Source organism: Melitaea cinxia, chromosome 23, assembly GCF_905220565.1.
Source record: "Melitaea cinxia chromosome 23, ilMelCinx1.1, whole genome shotgun sequence".
Taxonomy (NCBI): Eukaryota; Metazoa; Arthropoda; class Insecta; order Lepidoptera; family Nymphalidae; genus Melitaea; species Melitaea cinxia.
In genome coordinates, this window is record NC_059416.1 from 249,197 (window position 1) to 271,195 (window position 21,999).

General features: G+C 36.7%; 1 protein-coding gene across 1 annotated transcript in view; it reads left to right on the top strand.

Annotated features, from left to right (window-relative positions):
* The window catches only part of LOC123665238 (complexin), a 417,462-nt gene that overhangs the window by 49,674 nt on the left and 345,789 nt on the right, over positions 1–21,999 (top strand). Inside the window, exon 2 of the mRNA XM_045599571.1 lies at positions 18,947–18,977. The gene's annotated coding sequence lies outside the window, so the exon portion shown is untranslated. The remainder of the gene's footprint in view (positions 1–18,946; positions 18,978–21,999) is intronic.

The window sequence follows — 21,999 nt, forward strand, 5'->3', positions numbered from 1 at the left end:
GTTTTGTGCGAACCTTTCTTCCGTAAATTTCCAACATGTCAATAATGTTTTTCATTCACAAATTCAATCTATTTTTCTCCATTTTTTCCTCACTACGTATTGGATGGTACGTTATCTTGTTACTTTATTTTGTTTCGAGATTACTTGAAAGATCTCAGTTTTTTCCAGGGTTATATAAAACTTAAGAGTTTCTTTAATTGAAAGCTCTTATACCAAAAGTAACTCGTATGAATCGAAGTATTATTTTAGTTTTTTTATTTATTTATTGAACAGTTACAATGTTAGTAACACATATGTCAAAAGTACAACATTAGTAATTAAAAATTTATAAAAAAGTGTGTGTGTGTGCGTGTGTGTGTGTTTGTGTGTGTGTGTAATTCACACATATAAGATGTGAAACTTCTGAAAAGTCGTAGGAAGGTAGGTTGTGATTTGTTCAATCCGCGCAACGCACGTAGCGTTGAGCAGTAATGTATGCTGTTTCAAATTTCAAAAAAAAACTTCACCTTGTACCAGTCGCGGACATTTGAAATAATATTGGTCTGCCCATTTATAGAGCACGGCTATAGGCTACATAATGTAGGGTATTAACAACAGAACATCGATGGAAAATGTTCCAAAAAAAAAACAACCTTTTAAGATCTGAGTGCGTTGCGTAAGTGGTTGAAGTTCGGCTACTTATGTATTACGGAAACGACCCTCTTAATAGGTACAAAAAAGCGTCCCTTATGGCGTTAATTTATCTTTTAAAGTAGACTCGCTGTAATCTGTTTTATGGTAATCAGTAAATAATTATTGCTTCGTTGATCATTTTGGATATTACTGCACTATCGCTGGTGACCATGGTCAAAAGTACAATAAATAAAGACGAGTACAATTTTATTTATTTATTTATTTATTTACACTTTTTGCACACCAACACAAAAGTAACATAAGTTTAATTAGGTTCAAAAAATAATAAATTTGCATTATTTGCAACAGGCGGCCTTATCGCTAAAGCAGCGATTTCTTCCAGGCAACCTTTGGGCAGAGGATTAGAAATGATTGTTAGTGGGGATAGGGGCGCAAAATAAGTGCTATCAGTCATAAACATAAGTACATATTATATATATTCATACAAACACATATACATACATATACATACATACACATATACATACAAATACACCTACACAAATACACACATATACGCGTACACAAATACCTACATAAACACAATACTTTGATAACAAAAGAAAAATTTTAATAAGTATGGTAATATGATTAATACAATTCTAAAATTGGAATTATTAAGTTCACCGTAAATCATAAATCTTAACATGAAAATCATTTACATTACAGCTTAGACTGTATTCAATTTACTGTTTGGTTCGCCAACATTGGGATTGGCGTTAATGACCATCATCATTGGCCTTAGTCCATCTATTACAGACGATGACACAATGTCAGACAGACACTGTGTCGCCTAGGACACTCTTCAGGAAAACGCAGAGTTGCCTAAGCTCTGCGCCACCCTCTCGACCTCACTGGCTAGGCCCACAGGAAAGACGAGTCGATACGTGTGGAGCCAGTTCGGCTGCAGGAGTCTTTCGCATTTTAGAGCTATGCCACGAATACTTGACGCAGACCCAATTCCGGGTTTCAAATGAGGTTTTCCTTCTCTAAGACCCTGATGATTTTGGGCCAGGTTTATCCCTCGGTCGACTTTTACTACCCCCACGGGAAGAAAGGGGGTGGTGCTATTCTACTCGGCCGACACCACACGGCGAGTTAATGACCAACACTACTTATAATTCCTATGAATATTTTAGTTGTTAGACTGGCTATCCGTTGGTCCTTTAAAAAAACACTTTATTTACTGCTGCAAATTAATTTAATTACTGAAAACTGTTCTAACACAAAATCGGACTCGAGCTGAACTAAATACAATCTTTAATTTCTTCTCTCAAGTCTTTTAATAAAAAGGAAGCGGCGGGGTTTATCGCTGACTTAACAATTTTGTATAAATTTCCCACATATACATACCGCATATGTTGCATTTTGTTAAAATAATATTCGTTCATAACAGAACGTTCAAGGTGAAGTGAAATACTAAAATAAGATTGCCTAAGTGTAGCACTCACTAAGAAATAAACGTAAAGCCAAACTGTCTTAGTTATATAAGCTGTTTTTTTAACCCGTTACTTTTTTTCACGAGATTTTTATTCTGTTAAGCTCCTGACTTTTAGTTTTCTTATCTCTTCCCTGGCGAAGAGCCAATTTCTGCTGATCACTGTAATTTAGTTTTACTTGTAGAATACTATCCGCATATTAGTTTTTGTTACGTAATCTTCGTAAATCACATTTGTAGTCGAGAAATCTTTATATCTTAATCAAGATACACAGACCTGTAACCAAGTTCTAGTTTAGTATATTAAAATAACTTGGTTATCTGCAAAGTTGGTTTACGGACGAAAGTTCAACGTGACAACGTCATAACAAAACATTTCCTCGAACGCATAGGCCAGTCGAGTGGAAGAGAGATAGATGCGGCGCAAGCGTACAATGAGCGTAACGGGACAATGAGTCATTCTTTTTCGTGCATTCGTGCCGGCGTTCATCGATTTATTAGACATTGTCACGTCAAAACGTAGAACCAACTCAAATTAACTTTCTCTCTCTGCTTTGATTTGAGTATAATTAACTTATACTGTTACTTTTTACTTATCATTTTATTAATCGTCGCGAGCATCGTATTTGTCAGCGCTGCCGTCATCACCCATATTTAAGTTTATTGTATTTGATTGATTGTAAAAGAAAACGGTTTTCTTTCTTTTCTAAATAATTATACTGCAAAGTCATTCTTAACGCGACATTATACATATTATCTTTTCTAAGAAAATTCTTTTCTATTACTATTACAGTTTTTTACAAGGCCCAAGATTTAACAACTACTTTTACTTGAGACCTATCCGTGTTTGCGTCAACCTACATATTTTCTCTTGTAAGAATTCTGACATTCACTGTCAGACATGGATAAGGCCGTGCAATGTAAGTGACATGTCAATTTCCAGACATTTTCTGGTACAAGTTTGACATGTGTTACCTGCACAAATATTACTTGCGCTCAAGAATGAGTCCTTTTCAACACATCCTACAGGAAATAATGGATACATAAACTACATTTCTAAGCATTTACATAAATATTTTTAACTGAATTTAAAAAAAGGAGGAGGTTATCAATTCAACTGTAATTTTCTTTTTCTATTTGTGTTACATCATAACTATTTGTTGGGTGTACCGATTTTGATGAGTCTATTTTTAATCGAAACTTTTGAGTGCTTATTGAGTTACCTCTAATAATGCGTATTAACTGGTTACTTTTTCGTCTACCTACGTTGTATTACTTGTCGAATAAGTAATATAATAATTGAAGTTGGTTTTATTTTTTCGTTTGCTAGCTGTATTTTATTATTGTATAATTTGACAGAACTCCTGTAAAAATATTTTAGTAGTACAGATTTTGATAGTTACTGTCGAGCATTTTTTAGTATCGATAGGTGTCTGTAAAACACAAATGTATCTACAACTTTGAGATGTTTGCGTAAAATATGCACGTGCGTATATACGTTTCATGGGAGTTTTGTAGATGCGTATTAAAGGTTAAGGTATTATTTAATTTTAGTTAGCATGTCCTTGTATAGACAAGAAATTTAAAATCTCAATGTATTTTTGTATGTTTACTTTACCAACACACACATAATTTTACCAGATCTGTTAAGCGTTTTTTTTTTTTTTTTTTTTTTTTTTTTAATGTATAACAATATATATCCACGAGCTTATAATGCCCGTGCTCTTGTTATTCCAATTATTTGTTTGTTACTCTAGATACCTTGGCACCTACATATGCAACTTAGAGACTAATTAAACTAAGCTTAGTATCTCTAATCCTACGTGAGTCCACCGACCAATATTTAAAGTTATGCTAACCTAATTTACTTATAAATATAATTACTACTATTTATTATTACTTTTTCCTTTTCTTACCTTTCTTTTTTTTTCTTTTTTTTTTCATCTTACAATTATCCAGGGGTAGAAGCTGTGTACATTTCTTGAAATTTTTGTATTCATACTGTTATTTTTACTATCTAAGTTTATATTTACACTTATATGCTAGTTATCATATATGTACACTATCATATATGTACTACTGTTAAGCGTTTAGATATCGCTTACTAAGATTGGAATTGGTATTCAATATTGAACCATTAATTATGTATTGGGTGTGGATTTCATTTTCTTATGCGAATGATATTTTTACCATACTGCTTAAATTTTTCAATGGTTCTGCCGAGTCAGTATATACCTATTATAATGTTCCTTAACGTATCTTAAAGCAACATATCGCCTAATAAAGACCATTTTTTCTAGAAAATAGAAATATAGTACAAAACATTGTCAACGATGTTCTCTTGAATTTTATTAAAATTTCCAATCATCATCATCACTTCAGCCTATTACAGTCCACTGCTGGACATAGGCCTCCCTAATTTCGTGCCATAATGTCATGTGTTTTGCTCAAAGTCACCTCGTTGGCGGGTTGGTGACCGCAGGGCTGGCTTTGTCGCACCGAAGACGCTGCTGCCCGTCTTCGGCATGAGTATTTGAAAGTCAGCAATTATGGCAGTTATGGTTACCCCGCCATCGGTCAGTTTATAAGTTCCAAGATGGTAGTGGAACTGTGTTATCCCTTAGTCACCTCTTACGAGAGCCACGGAAAGAGAGGGATTGGCTATATTCTTTACTGCCGTAACCAAACAGCAGAAAATTTCCAATAGATGTAGTTAATTTGCGCGTAGGCAATATCGATAGCCTCCGCATATTCGAACAATGAGAGTTATTTTTCCAGAATGTGTTTTATCTCCGTAACGCGATTAATCAGCAGAGTGGCTCGGCGTGGGGCAATTACTCGCACACGCTATTTCTTCCGCTATTTATTTGAGTGAACTTTATAGGTTTTCTAACTGGATTTCAAACAAAAAGTATTGTTACATTTTCTTATATCCTTTTCCCGATAAAATGTTTATGTTTGGTAACCGACTTCAGAAAAAGGAGGAAGTTTCTCAATTCGACAGTATATATTTTTTATGTGTGTTCGCGGATAACTTCGTCGTTTATTATCAATTTTGATGATTTGTTTTTTCGAAAAAAGATATTCCAAGGGTGGTACCGTGATAAGGAAACCAGGATCTGATGATGGCGTCCCAGAGAAATCGAGGGAAACCTTTAAAAATCGTTAATCTTTTACTCTGAAAGTTAGTTGTCTGTGACTGTTTGAGATAATTTGGTATACATTGAGGTTTTGTTTATCAAGAGTATATAATAAACCAATAGATATATTTAAAATACCTTTACAATGTTTCGATCCGATATCATTTCACAATACTGCGCGATAGTGATATGGCCACGGCCTTATAAGACAATGGTACGTATATAATCAATAGCACTTGTAAATACGATTGCTATTACAGTTCTTGAGAGTAAGCCTGTTGTACTGAATGTTATGGAACATAACACTGTTGCTAATACCTTGTTTGTGACTCAAATCTCATCGTGGCATTGGAATTGATTTTGGATAACGTTAATTGTTACAGCGGATTACGACTGGGTAGTCTCCGTAATTTACGTTTACGTATTGCAGTTGTGTTTATCTCGTTGAAGGAGTTCTGATGCTCTAAATATATAATTTATAACTAAAATAACTTTTCTAAGCTACATTTAAATATACAGAATTTGAAAAGTTTATAAATAACTATGCTTTATTTTAAAACATATTGATGATGCTTAATTGAAGCTGTAGACTTGAACTGCGTTTAAATTATTTTAGAAATCTTATTGATATTAAACCTTTTTCAGTTTGACTATATTTATTATGTACGCCCATAAAACTGGTTCATGTTAAAAATTAAACATACAGCTTTAATCTCCAGGGTCATGCGTTCGATTTCCGTCGGAGTTAAAATATGTCTATTAAGTTGCCTATGTTAGTACGAGACGACTGTTTTTTTAATTTTTAACATACTTTTATTTATATTTATTTCAAAACAACACTTAGTCTAGGTTACTAAAACTGGTTATAATATTTTATTTTAATAAAATTTTACTCATGAAGTAATTTAATACCGCTAGTATACGGAGACATGTACCAGGGCGACATAACTTAGCAAAGATTTATCAAAACGTCGCTCATAATCCCGGCATCTCGGCGTTGATTAAAATTTAATTAATTCGCGAACCGCAGTCTGCTATACGAGCCTGTCAAAAGTGGAGCGATTTTAACGTACATATTAGATCTGTGTTATAAATAAACACATTTTATGGCCTACTTGAAATTAATTTGTATTTTAATTACTCGTAACATAAATAAATCGTAGATAAATATAGGACTCTACTATTTAAGTTTCCAAAGAATTTTCCAACAGAAGATTTCTTTAATTGATGTAAAAAATAAGAAAAACAAATAGTAATTTTCATTTTCTTATATTTTCATTCAAAAGTTATTTATTTTACAATATTATATACATTATTATTACGGTTATTTATTTTACAATTATTTATCCGTTATTGCGATACAAAATATGTCCGCCGCGATCAGAGCGTTAGTTTAAATCGTTCTTCTTCATTTTTGTTATACTTGAATATATAACAATTCTTACTTACAAAAAACTCTTTATTAGAATGAGCAGTGAGGTTTCAGATTGGAGAAGAGCTTAGGTTCATCCATTCTCAAACATTTCTCTTGTTCTCAGACATCTGTTTCAATAAATCTATCGTGAAGCGCACATAGATTTTGTTCTAGATTATTACAAATTCGGCGGGATATATAAAAGGGAAAATAAATATACAGTGTATAAAGCGAAAAAGCGAAAGCGAAAGGCCTTGCTTTCGTTATAACTAAATACGAAATCTACCAGATTGTTTGAACGAAGTTCCTTACGGCAGGCTTGACATTTGGCTGGGCGACCAAACTGAAAAAAAAATGTAATACTAAAACCGTAAGAAAAATATATAACGGAAGTGACGTAATATCAGTCACACGACTGTATAATATGACGTTTGTAAAACTAAAATATTACTAGTAAACTTTTTTTAAAATTATTTATGTAATTTTATACTGTGGATAAAAATAAATAAAGACTCGTTTTTTTATTTCACTAATAGTTTGAATTATTATTATTATTATTATTATTATTTTGTTTGATTTATTTTATTTTACGGTATTTGTTATTATCTAAAATACTAAATTTCCTAAATCTAATATATAAAATTCTCGTGTCATGGACCGATTTCAATAAAATTTTGTGGGTATATCGGGTAGGTCTGAGAATCGGCCAACATCTATTTTTCATACCCCTAAGTTATAAGGGGCGGGGGGGATTAAGGGTGTTAACAACATATATGGCAAAACAACATTTGCGGGGTCAGCTAGTACTTTTATGTAATTAATTAAAAATCAATCAACAAAATTAAAAAAAAAAATCAAGAACTAGAATATATTTAAAATTCAACATTTTTTTCAAATTGTGTTGCTTCTATACTATCCGAAGGAACTTCGTTCCTACATGGTGTCCCATGACACCACATAATTTTTATATACAAAATAACGATAAAACTACCAGATAACCAATATCAAAGTTGGGTCCAACCTATTAATATTATGAAATAATATCAAAATGTAATTTGTTCATATATGCTACAAGTAGCGTCATCTATGTTCTTTTACTGTATGAAATATGACATTCAACTAATATAGTCAGTCTGTTGTTTGAATGCACACGGTCGTTTTATTAATAGGTTATGGGCCCAGAATATTGGCTTTAAGACTAGTTTTTCGCGAAGTAACTTATGTTAAAAAGTTGCAGCTCGACACGTTAGTGTTTTTCGCAGTTAGTCAGGCTATTTTCCGCGTTTTAGACATTAAATTCGTTTGCGAACAGTTAGCAGGTTGCTATTGCGTATCACCGTAATGGCGGCTAATTATATCGTAAATGTGTATCGTAATGCCTAAGTTACGAGGAAGGGAAAATTACGACGAATGGGTGTTTGCAGCCGAAAATTTCCTTATACTTGAAGGAATGATGAAGTGCATCAAACCAGAGTTGGACGCCGGTGGTGCGGTAATTATTGCATCAGACGCGGATGACGCCAAGACAAAGGCGAAACTAATTTTAACGATAGATGCGTCATTGTACGTGCACATTAAGACAGTCAAGACTACTAAAGAGCTGTGGGAAAAATTAAAATCTCTTTTTGATGATTCTGGTTTCACGAGAAGAATAAGTCTCCTGAGAAATTTAATTTCTATCCGTCTGGATAATTGCAGTTCCATGACCTCGTATGTCACACAAATAATTGAGACAGGTCAGAAACTTTGTGAAACGGGATTCGCAATTAATGACGAATGGATTGGTTCGTTATTGCTAGCTGGATTACCAGAGAAGTTCTCTCCCATGATCATGGCGATAGAGCATTCAGGTATTCAAGTTACAACGGATGTCATTAAAAGCAAACTTCTAGATATGGAGACAGGAAACGGAAACAGTAGTGAAGATAGTGCATTTACTGTGTCTAGAAAATGGCATCATAAAAGGAAACAAGCATCGACAACATTAAATAAAGATGGCGCCTCGACCTCGAATTTGTCAAAGACAAGTAATGTTAACGTGAAAACTGTCAACGTTAAATGCTATCGTTGTAAACAAATCGGACACTACCGAAATCAATGTCCAAATAACTCGAATTTAAAGAATAAAAACGAAGACTGTAAACAAACCAACGCATTTTCAGCTGTATTTCTAAGCGGAAGTTTTAATAAAAGAGACTGGTATATTGATTCCGGTGCTAGCGTCCACTTAACCGCTAACACAGATTGGATATCGAGCCGATACCGTAAAGTTCAAGAAGATATCATAGTTGCAAATCAAGAAACTGTTTCAGTTACGTGTGCTGGCGATGTTAAGATAATAACCACAGTGAATGACAATGAATTCGACATTAACATCGAAGATGTGTTTTGTGTACCACAATTAACAACTAATCTCATTTCCGTAAGTAAATTGATAGAAAAAGGAAATAGAGTGTATTTCAATAAAGATGGCTGTCTTATACACAACAGAGATGGAGATTTAGTTGCTACTGCTACATTGTTGAATGGAGTCTATAGATTGAACACACAAGAGAGGTTGATAGCTGCGGCTACTACCTCAGGTCACATCTGGCATCGTAGATTAGGTCACGTGAATAGTGATAGCTTGATGAAAATGAAGAATGCTGTAACAGGAATGGATTTTGTTGAAAAAATTGAGATAAGCAAATCATCATGCAAGACATGTTGTGAGGGCAAGCAATGTCGGCTACCTTTCACAAATGTTGGTACGAGAAGCACAGAACTTTTAAATGTGGTGCACAGTGATATTTGTGGACCCATGGAGGAGAAATCACTAGAGGGCTCGTCCTACTTTCTTTTGTTTGTTGACGACTTTAGTCGAATGACCTTTATTTATTTTTTGAAACATAAAAATGAAGCTTTGAAATATTTTATAGAGTTTAAGGCGATGGCAGAGAATCAAACTAACAGAAAAGTGAAATTCTTCAGAAGTGATAATGGAAAGGAGTTTTGTAATTCAGATTTTGATATATTCTTAAAAAAATATGGCATAGTTCATCAAAAACGAATCCATACACACCACAACAGAACGGGTTATGCGAAAGAATGAATAGAACCATCGTAGAGAAGGCAAAATGTATGTTATATGATGCCATGATGGATAAAAAGTTTTGGGCTGAAGCCTGTAACACAGCCGTATATTTGCATAATCGGACAGTTTCATCTGTTTTAGATGGTAAAACGCCATATGAGTTATGGACAGGTGTTAAACCAGATATTAGCAATCTGAGGATCTTTGGTTCACCAGTCATGGTCCATGTCAATAAAGAGAAGAGATCAAAATGGGATAAGAAATCCACTGAATGTATACTAGTTGGATTTCCCGAGAACATCAAGGGCTACAGAGTGTATGATCCTATAAAAAAAATTATAACCACTAGCAGAGATGTGATTGTAATGGAAAAAGAACCAATGGTGACGGAGGTTGCATATGAAGGCAAGGATCAGGAATCTGTGAATGATGGCATGTCACAGGAAAGCTCTAATCTACAAGATTCAGTGGGGGGTGACACAGATTCAACTTTAAAAGAAGTATCAGAAGATGATTCTATTTCAGACTATATGCCGAGTGAGTATGAGGATTCTGTAGAAACTATAGATGATGATTATCATCAAGTCAGACCTACAAGAGAACGTCACGCTCCAGATAGGTATGGTTTTGGTGGAATTTGCTACTCGGAGAATGATATGGTTTGCGGAGCTGATCTTACATTGAAGCAAGCGTTGAAAGGGCCTGAGAGAAACCAGTGGTTGCAAGCTGTCAAAGATGAACTGAAGTGCTTCGAACACAATGATGCTTGGGATGTGGTAGATATTCCTAGTAGTGGTACAATTGTACAGTGTAAGTGGGTACTCAAAAAGAAAATAGAACCTGATAATAAAGTGCGTTATCGTGCGAGATTAGTGGCAAAGGGCTTCTCCCAACAACCGGGTATAGACTATACTGAGACATTTTCACCAGTGGTGCGACATAGTTCTTTAAGATTACTTTTTGCTTTGTCAGTAAAACTAGGACTTGATATTAGACATTTTGATGTGGTAACTGCATTTTTAAATGGCGAACTTGATGAAAATATTTACATGCAAATACCTGAAGGTTTTGATGGATCAGTTACTAATAAAGTTTTAAAGTTAAAGAAAGCTATTTATGGATTAAAACAGTCATCTAGAATGTGGTATAATAAAGTAGATATTTGTTTAACAAAAAATGGTTATGTAAAATCTAAGTATGAACCTTGTTTGTATGTAAAGAATGAAGTTAAAAATATGACTATAATTGCATTATATGTCGATGATTTTTTCATTTTTTCAAATTGTTCTAAAGAAACTGATAAGTTAAAGTGTGTATTAGAGTCTCAATTTAAGATTAAAGATTTAGGCCAAATAAAACAATGTCTTGGTATGTCAGTGTGCTATGATAAGAAAATTAAAGTGTTAACATTAGATCAAAGTCATTACATAGAACAGTTATTGTTAAAATTTAATTTAGAAAATTGTAAAACTGTAGATACTCCTATGGAAAGTGGACTTAAGTTGGCTAAACATAGTAATTGTGATAAGAGTTTACCATACCAGCAATTAATTGGTTGTTTAATGTACCTTGCTATACTTACACGTCCGGATATTGCATTCTCAGTAGGATACCTGAGTCAGTTTAACAATTGCTATAGTAGAGAGCATTGGGCTCATGCTAAGCGGATATTGAGATATTTAAAGAAAACTAAAGATTATTGCATTAGATATTGTGGTACAGGTAATAAAAATATAATTGGTTATGTAGATGCAGATTGGGGCAGTGATACTTTAGATAGAAAATCATACACCGGATTTTGTTTTAATCTATCAGGAGGTGTAATTTCATGGAGTAGTAAAAAGCAACATAATATAGCTCTGTCTAGCACAGAAGCAGAATACATTGGTATTTCTGAAAGTTGTAAGGAGGCTGTTTACTTAAGAAATTTGTATAAAGAAATAACTGGTAACTCTGATTCTATTCTTATATTTAATGACAACCAAAGTGCCCATAAATTATTATATAACACAGTTTTTCATTGTAAATCCAAACATGTAGATATTAGATATCATTTTGGAAGAGAATGTATTAATAATAACATTGTTAAAATAGAGTACCTACCAACAGCTGATATGGCTGCAGATGTTCTAACAAAATCTTTAATCTGTGTAAAACATTATAAGTTTTTGAAACCGATGGGTGTGCAAAATAAATATAATTAATTTATTGTGTTGTTGCATTTACTGTATAACATTTTGATATAGTGGGGGTATTAATATTATGAAATAATATGAAAATGTAATTTGTTCATATATGCTACAAGTAGCGTCATCTATGTTCTTTTACTGTATGAAATATGACATTCAACTAATATAGTCAGTCTGTTGTTTGAATGCACACGGTCGTTTTATTAATACAACCAAATTGTTTTGAATTATTAAAATTATTGAGGAAGCATTGGTACCAAGATTTTGTCTTATGCGCTACTTATGCGCTTACTTATGCGCTAATGGTGGGTTCGATACCCTCACATAATAGATGTTTGTATAGGCCAGATGTTTATCGTGGTCTTAGAATTTTCGATACTACTTCTGGATCCCTAAGACCAGATTCACATCTTACTTGATAACATTGAATTTGAAACGTTTATTTATGATTGTATAGTTATCAAGTTGTATTGTACTGTCAAGATATCGCAGAAAAATGCCTAGGACAAAGGTATTTTCTGACCTGACTATAAAAAAACCATCGTCATGTATTTTAAACAGATCACAAAATGACGTTAATTTCAGTTCGAACGCGGTAGAAAATTACTGACGGCCTTATCTAATTATTTGCGGTCAGACTGTTTGAATCATAACATGCCTGAAGTCCAAAACAGCGATAGCTTCAATGTGCACCAATAAATTAGTCTGTATGAGTATCGACGTATACCATACCGTATTACGAGTACCTACGTGTTTATCCAATGAGGTTAACGTTACCTACTAGTAGTACTTAATCTTCCATTACATTGCCTATCAATACTTTGTTTCTTTGAAATTGGTTTAAACTCTATTTTAGATTATGAAAAAAAAAGTTATAATTATTGATTCCTTACTCCAATTTTTTTAAATGTATGCGTGTGTGTTTCGTAAACAAAAATAATAATAATTGTTTAAATTTAGAATCACTGGTAGATTGAACTTTCAGTTCAACTGATCGGTGTTTTGTGTAGCACGCTACAACTTAGTCGAGCGTAGCACTAAGCGTAGAGAGATCGTAGTATGAGCGTAGCACCAGACAATCACATCATCATGACATCACAGCTAATTAATACTGGTTTCAAGCATTGTTGTGTTCCTGTCGGTGAGTAAGGTGACCAAAGCTCTTGTGAGGAAATTGGGGGTAGGGTCGGCAACGCGCTTTGCGTACGTTGCAGGCGTCTATAGGCTACGGTAATTGCTTAACATCAGGTGAGCCGTACGCTTGTTTGTCGAATTAGTTATATAAAAAAGACAAGTACTCACTTTTTTCGTTGAGAAATACTTTTACGTACCCCGCCAACTAGGCCGGCGGGAGACTTCTGGCCCCAACGTCGTGACGTCGCAACACCAGAGAAGTACCCAATTTCAAATTATCTTCTATAATATGTATACATTATTTCTGATTCAATGTTTAATATTATAAGTTTTTTTACTGTCACTGACCATGAAAACTTTTAACACGCCTGTGACCATTACGACGAGGCCGGTGGGAGTGTGGGACTCCTGCCCAGACTACCCACTAAAACCCACTGGTGCCATCGCCATAGGGGGGCGCCACGGGATCGCTTTCGCAAGCTACCGCGACACCATTACGATTGTAACTGTACTTTACCGAACCGATTGTAACGTCACCGAAATATCGGGAATTTAGGTGTCGCGGTATGGTCCGTAAAATCAAACGTGTTCAATAATTTAATTATCATGTACACCTGATCGATCGTTTCTTAAGCTCCACTCCTTCTCCTACACGGAGAAAGAAACATATGCCCAGCACTGGGACGTTACAGGCTGAATGCAATGTATATGTAGTATTTCATGTATTTTTAACAAAGTATTATGACTTTCCCATGATTTCCATTAAAGCCAAGCATCAATCAAGCTGTCAGCCACACTTAATTACTGGCGTTAAAATTACAAGCAGTCGTGATTACGTAAATAGATTAATCGTATAGAATTACAATTATATAATTATAATATTAATTTTATACACTAGTTATTATATAAGATATCGTAATAATTAGACAAGGCAAATAAAGCGGAATCCTAACAAGAATTCAATTTTGAGGTTACGTAAGAGATCTCTCTAATATTTTGATAATTGTTTTTGGTTAAAAAAGCTAAAAAAAAAAACTAAAAAATGCATCGTTATATGGCAACTGCCAGGTTTAGCTATTGATAAAAACATTACGTGATATTTAAAAATATTGGTTACTAGCTGTGTCCCGCGATTTCACACGTGTTAATGTGAAAAAAATAGCCTATAGCCCTAGCCTTCTTTAGTAAATGGGCTATCCAACACAAAAATATTTTTTCACTTCGAAACAGTAGTCCCTGAGATTAACGAGTTTAAATAACAAACTTTTCAGCTTTATAATATCATTACATAGTTTAAAACAAAGTCACTTCCCGCTGTCTGTATGCTTAGGTCTTTAAAACTGCACAACGAATTTTATGCGGTTTTCTTTAGTAAATAAAGTGAATGTGGAGGAAGGTTTATATGTATAATACATGCATGATATAGTAGAGGAACACTGATAGTTTTTGCAAACGTGCGAAGCTGGGGTAGGTCGCTAGTTAGTATATATGTATAAAGATATTTTATTTTATTTTGTCTATGTCGCTCGTAATTATAAAACAAGGCATTATCTACCTAAAATAGACTCTTTAAATGACGACGTCTATTTTAAATAAAAATGGCGTCAACTTGTTTTCACTGTCAATCTCATAAGTTCCATCTATGTCGCTTTTTCTGTGACTCTGTGAATAAAAGTAGAGCCAAGAGCATGGCAGTCGTAGAAAACTAATTCGTTTGACGATTTTCTGTGAGCATGGATCGATCGAGACAAAGTGGCAATTCACAAAGAGATACTCATAAAATGAACTCTGGGCCATAACAAATGCCATCAATTTTCACGAATGGATGTGGCATGACCTTACTACCCTGTCATGACCTCCCATCCCGACGATACTATCAAAGGTCATAGAAAAAAAGATAAATTATTCAACAAGACCCCATACCAATCTAAGCATACGTTTGACTCATGAATTTTCATTTACGAAACTGATTGGGATGCTCTCAAGAAGGCCAAAAATACGAGGTATTTTTATAACTATTTATATAAAAGATAGGCATTTTTCTAACGATTTTTCTTCTGAAATCTTTTTCATAAAGCAAATATAATTCTATGTGATATAAAAAGGCGTAATAAATGTGGTCTGAAGTTATATGAAAGTGTGAAAACGCATCAATCAAAAACTTTCTCATTGCCAGTGGAACATGACAGGGGACTGTTTTAGGTGTTGGGTGCTTAGTACATTGGCTGTGTGTAGCCATCGCTAGTTATTTATTTATTAAACTTTATTGCACACACAAAAAAGAGGATACATTTTAGAACGATTAGATACAAAAACAAGTAATGTATGCAAGGTCGGCCTTATCGCTTATAGCGATCTCTTCCAGGATGCTTCCAGGCTACCTTTAATAAAAGTAGTAGGTATATGAAAAATATGTCGGTAATAGTGCGCAATCAACAACGCAAGCTTATTACACATAATTAAATCAATTTATAGTACTAAACGTAGTTTTATAATACAATCTTCATACATTTAAACGGTGTATACAAAATATATTTATACAACAAAATTATTTGTTAAAAATGAAAGGTTTTTCAAGTTAAATTTGAGATCGGATGATAAAATGATATAATAAAAGACCGTCAAAGACTGTTTGCAAAAAAATGTTCAAACAAGTATACGAATTTAGGCCTCTCTCATCCCTTTCGTTTTTCAGCAACAAAAGCGCTGAACAATACATGAGATCGCTTGAAAAGAAAGGAGATATATACTATTATTGTGATACAAAAGACAATGCAACGTAGCATTTAGTACATTATTTGAAAAGAAAACAAAGGCGTAGACGTTTTGCGATAACTGTAAGTGAATATTAACTTAAAAAGAAACAGATGTACATTTAAATTACTCAATATATGTACAACACAAAACATAAGTATACACAACAAAATAAATTCTAGATAAGTGTTTCTTACTCTAACCAATTGCAACGTTTGGCCCAGTTTAGACCCAGTTTAGGTAGGAAAATAGCTCCGGAACGAGGTGGCGAATGCTAGCGCGACCCCATCTCGCCCCACCTAGGCGGATGACTGCTCACACGTGGTAGTTTTTAGTCAGTAGGAGTCTGACTTAACTACATTTTTCCCACGTAAAAAAAAATAGGTATAAAAATAGCTGAAAGTTATGTTCTTGAAACTACAAATCACCGCTAGTAATTAAGTTAATTATATCATCGTGGGAGCAAGTATACTGCTAGTATTTATTTGTTCGAATGGAATTGAAAATTCATATCATTACAGCCTATACAGTCCACTGCTGGACATAGGCCTCCACAAGTTTACGCCAAAAATAACGTGAACTCATGTGTGAAAATTCATATACAAAAAATTATTTATCTTTCAACCAGCAATCGAAGTTATAATTCATAGTCCCATATTTGACATATATATATATCCCATATTTGGTCTAAGAAATTGATATTGGCTGTATAAGTAATTTATTTTGAAGAATATTTGTGCACTAATTTCCTTGTATAGTATTACACAAGAAAGCAGTTACCTTAGTACTGTGACTAGATTCGAGAGATTACAACCAGCGTTGCGCTTAAGCTGATACATTATTCTGTAGCAGAGACTGACGCTTGTTGTGGTTTATGCGGCTCATGTCTTCTGCGTAAGGTTCTTATAATTAAGTTGCCAAATTTCGCATGCTAAATTTTGGTAGACGATCTTTGGTGCGACAAAGCCAGCCCTGCGGTCACGAACCCGCCTTCTCCCTGGCACGAACTTGTGGAGGCCTATGTCCAGCGATGTGATTGATATTGATGTGGATTGTGATAGGCTGAAGTGATGACTTGCTTCATATTAAGATTTTATTGATAATTCCATTCAAATAGATGAAAATACAGGCCTGATGGAAAACTCAAAATTTTTGTTCACATACGAGTTTCGTCACTTTATTTATTTCTTTTATAAGAACATAACCATTTATCGTAAGATAATTTGGAGATCAAAGGTGAATAGTCATAGTGTCAATTACAAATAATTCTTGACCTCTGTTATAGGAGCCAATTATGCGTTTAGAGGCCTAGTTATTGGTGTAAAGTAACTTCTGTGTATGCTGCATGTATTAAAGACCTATTATGACTTCTAATGCTGTATGGTTACGGTATTAAAAATAAAGCCACCCCGTCTCTTCCCGTGGGTGTCGTAAGAGGTGACAAAACAGATAACACAGTTCCACTACCACAAACCAGACAAAGTCAGCCCTGCGGTCACTAACCCGCCTGCCCAGCGTGGTGACTATGGGCAAACACACGAGTTCTTGTGGAGGCAGTGGACTGCGATAGGCTGAAGTGATGATGGCTTCTAATTTCTAGGAATCAAGTGAAAATGGTGAAATGTTTAAAACGTAACCATTCGAATGTCAGTTATCTGTTTCAATCAGGTTATTTTTCTATGTTTTGTCTCAAAAGTCAGTAAAATTGAATAAGTACATATTATCTATTCTTCAAAGTTTTTGCTTCAAATCTTTCTTTACGATTGAACGATTATTTTTAAAATAAGAAACTCAATGTTTATATTACAGGTAACAAAAAAGTTATTGTTCAGTTCTCAGAGTTATAAAATTAATAAATTTCTAAAATAAAAGTAACTTAAGCTACTTTTTATTACATCAGTTATCTGCCATTAAAAGTTCTTTCAAAATCGGTCCAGCTATTTTGGAGATTGGATGGCCGGAAAAAACAGACAGACAGACAAAAATTTTAAAAAGGTTATTTTGGTATATTGTATACCGTGTCTATATCCATATGCATTAAGTAAAAAAGCGGTTATCTTAATTTTACAAGCAGACACTCCAATTTCATTTATTTGTATAGATACAACCGACTGACACAGCTACATCTGTACTCGATTAATATATGACCTTCATCTGTAATCATAATTCTTACAATCACAATTTTGACTGTGGCTTTAAAATAATACGTATGTCATAATGAGGTCATTGTCCTGAAATTTGAAACGTGTTTACACGTCGCTCGGTTATTATCTCTGTGACGTAATGGATGACGTTGTTTGTTCCTCGACCTAATCCGCTTATATTTGTCGTCTAGATCGTCTAAATGACCTAGAAACACTACCTCGGTCCGTTCTAGATTGGGTTAAGTGCTAGCTCCAGATTTTACGGCGGACTTGAACGTTGCTTTGAAACATAAGTAGAGCGTTGTTTGTTAATGATTTTTTTATGTCGGTGATTTTTTTTGCGTTTTTTATTACAAAAATGTGCTTATATGGTTGTAGTAAAGAAATCAAAATAATTATCAAACTATTTACAATTTTGCCCAAAACTGGTATTCCTCACTTTTTTATTAAATATTTAAATGATTGTAACCTTTATGATAATAATTACGTAGAAAAATTTTCAAAAAAGTTTTGTTTTTTTTTTGGACAGACATTCTTAATATACATAAATAATAAATAAATATCTCAAACGTACATGGTCATATGTTCCTACTATAAGCAACTAAATGCTTGTACCTATCTAGGTAACAGTCAGCTGATGAAGCTATCATTTTTTTTTCGATACACATACATGCTAATAAAATACATATATAAATAAATATACATTTCACCTAGACTCGGAATGGGTATCAAAGCCTCGGAACAGATATCAGGGTTACTACAAACTGCGCCAGCACGATAGTCGAATTAATATATGTAGTAGCCTTTAAAAACCCTTAACACTTTTTAGAATGTAATTAATTATAATATTTTTTTTTAATTTAAATATTTCAACGTTTGTCGGTTTGTGGAATTTTGTATTGGTTATTATTTTATTTACTCTATTATAATTATTCTTTGTAACAATCATTACTAGAATATAAATTAATTATATGTATTTTTGTTTCAGTTACATCAGCCGAACTCAAATTTAAATTCAGGTAAGAATTTTATAACTAGCCGCAGCATCACTGACTTATAAGACTAATTTTGATACGTTTTCTGGTTCAATTACAAATCATGAGATCTTTACTTTAGAACAAATATTCACGGTGGAAATAATATCTTTCTTTTTAACACCTTAGCTAAAACAAAGTGTTGGAGTTCAAGCGGTGTAAGAATGAATAGCTTCAAACAAATTTTACCGCACTTCGTATACTGAGTTATTTACAGCGCCATCTATTTACATTAGGGGTTAAGCTTCGTGTATCTCGTAATACAGTGTCATCTATTATGAGAGTTAGGTACTTTATGTGATTATTATATTTAGTATAATATATAATATGATAAATAAGGAAAAATATCTTTATCAATATATATCGCCTCTATTTAAATTCTGAAATAATTTAACAAAGTAATTCGTGTTTAAGGAAATAATCATGAATGTTAATTTAGAGTGTGAGTGGAGGATACTGTAAGAGTTTTGTACTTGTATTTTTGACAGAAACGATTTTTAAAATCTGTTTGTCAATGTTTCATATTTTAATGATGAAATCCAAAGTTGTTTTAGAAATCAATATTCGATGCATTTTATGCCCTATTTGTAGGAAGGTTATTATTTTCATGCATATTGTCAAATCATTGAGTTCGGCTTGCAATTTGATTAAAATTAAACAAGATTTTTTTTTTTTTTTTTTTGATATCGCAGGGTAACCCATTTACGGGTGATATCCAGGATGCCCGGGTAGGCATTCCTAGACCGTATGTCGGCTTAGCACTTGGGGGTGCACTACCGACCAAAACCCCTGCGGGAGCCTTCAGCCGCTTTAATTGGAGGGTCCCGGATCTGCAGGCAACAGGATCCCTCCAGCGACAGGCTGGCCTCGGCGAAAAGACCAGACTTCTCCTCCATGGGACTGTCCGGCTCACCTCTGAACAATCCCGACGACGCCATGTCTAGCAGGACCGGGTTCCCATCCCGGCCCGACACGGGCACAGGGGCGTTACTGGAAACGCATTAAGTAGCGCCTCCTACGCACCCCCGTTCGTCGCCTGCGGACGGAGGCCTCGTCGGCGGCCCCCTCTCTCATCCGCTCGTCGTTCTCATTCTGGGACATTACTGTCTCGCAGAAGGAGACCATCGCCTTCCAGGACTCGTCGTCGCCGAGCATCGTGGTGATAACGCTCGGCATTGACAAGTCCCCTCCGAGGACTGTCGTCAGATCGCGACGTAGCGCCGCCCATCTCGGGCACACCTCGAGGGTGTGCTGGGCAGAGTCCACCGCCGCGCCACAATCGTGACATTCAGTCGTCGGCTCCCTTTGGGCCGTCCGACACAAGTATTCACCAAAGCAGCCGTGCCCAGTGAGAACCTGCGTCAGACGGAAGGTGAGGGGTTTGCGCTTACGGCGCATCCACCGCTCAAGGACCGGGCGCAAGGCAGCCGTTACGCGTGTGCCATACGGCTGCTCCGCCAGGTCCTCCCCCCACCTCCGCATTAGTGCTTCTTGCCCCATCCGGCGCACCCGTAGGATCCCGTCCAACGTGGGGTTCTCACCGAGAGCCCTCCTACCCGAGACGTATGAGTAGGTATCGGCAAGGACCTCCGCCACGAGTTCCCACGGGGGATCGCCGGCTAGAGCAGTAGCTGCAGCCCACGATACCGTACGGTACCCCCGGATCACCCTCACCGCGATGATCCTCTGCGCAGACCGCAGCGCGGCCTTATTCCTCGCAGTGAGGCGATCCGCCCAAACCGGGGCACCGTACGTCGCCATACTCCGGCAGACTCCGGAATATAGCTGCCTGCAGGCGGCGCTGGGTCCTCCGAGGTTCGGGAGGAGTCTGCCCAGTGCACTCGCCACCTTCACGACCTTCGGTCCCACCACAGCGAAGTGTGGGCCGAAGGTCCACCCTCCGTCAAGGATGAGCCCCAGATATTTGATTTGGGAGCTCATCCTGACCCTCCCCTCTCCGATCTGTAGGGTAGCCCCCGGTGGGGGTCCCTTACGTCCGGTCCCGCGGAAGAGGAGGGCTTCGGTCTTGTCAATTCTGACCCGAAGCCCCAAACTCTTTATGCGGCTGATCACGAGGTCGAGTCCGACCTCGGCCAGCCGCGCCGCCTCCTTGTAGTCTCGTCCCCGAGAGTAAACGAGGGTGTCATCCGCGTAGCAGATGACACCCATCCCGGGGAGGAGACGGCCTCGCAGGACCCAGTCGTAACCAATGTCCCACAGGATCGGGCCCAGCACCGATCCTTACGGGACACCACAGCCGACTCGCCGCCACTCCACGGACTCCGACCGATTCTCGAGGCCTACTTTCCGATCGGAGAGGTACGCCTCCAACAGCCTCCCTAGATACGGGGGCACTCCGAAGAATTTCAGTGCCTCCCGTATCACTGCGTGCGGGAGGCTGTTGAAAGCGTTCGCGATGTCCAACGACACCGCGACCACCACCTCCCTCCTTTGTTCCGCCTCACCCGTCACCGCCCGCAGGCGTTTGAGGGCATCGATTGTCGACCGGCGTGCTCGAAACCCGAATTGAGATTCTGATAGACCGGGTCCCGAGCCTTCCTCCAGGTGCTGAACGAGCCGGGAACCCACTATTCTCTCCAAGAGTTTCCCAGCTTCATTCAGCAACACCACCGGTCGCACCGACGAAGCCGAGTCCGGGGTCCGCCCTGCCTTAGGAAGTAGGCAGAGCCGACCCTCCTTCCAGGCCCCCGGGAACTGACCAGACCGCAGGCAGCGGTCAAAAAGTTCCCGGAGGCTGTTGCCGAGGTGCCCGAGAGCGATCGCAAGTACTCTCCCGTGCACCCCGTCTGGACCCGGCGCCCTCTTCTTACTCCGAAGGCGAGACAACGCCGCCTCCATTTCAGCCTCTGTGACGGGTGGGGGAACACCCTCCTCCTCGTCCGGCGTCTGCCGAGCCATCCTGGGGGGCACGAAGCCCTCGGGTTCGTCGGGAAAGAGTTCCCCGACGATTCTCCCGAGTTGCTCCGGCTGGAGCGTTTCGCTGATG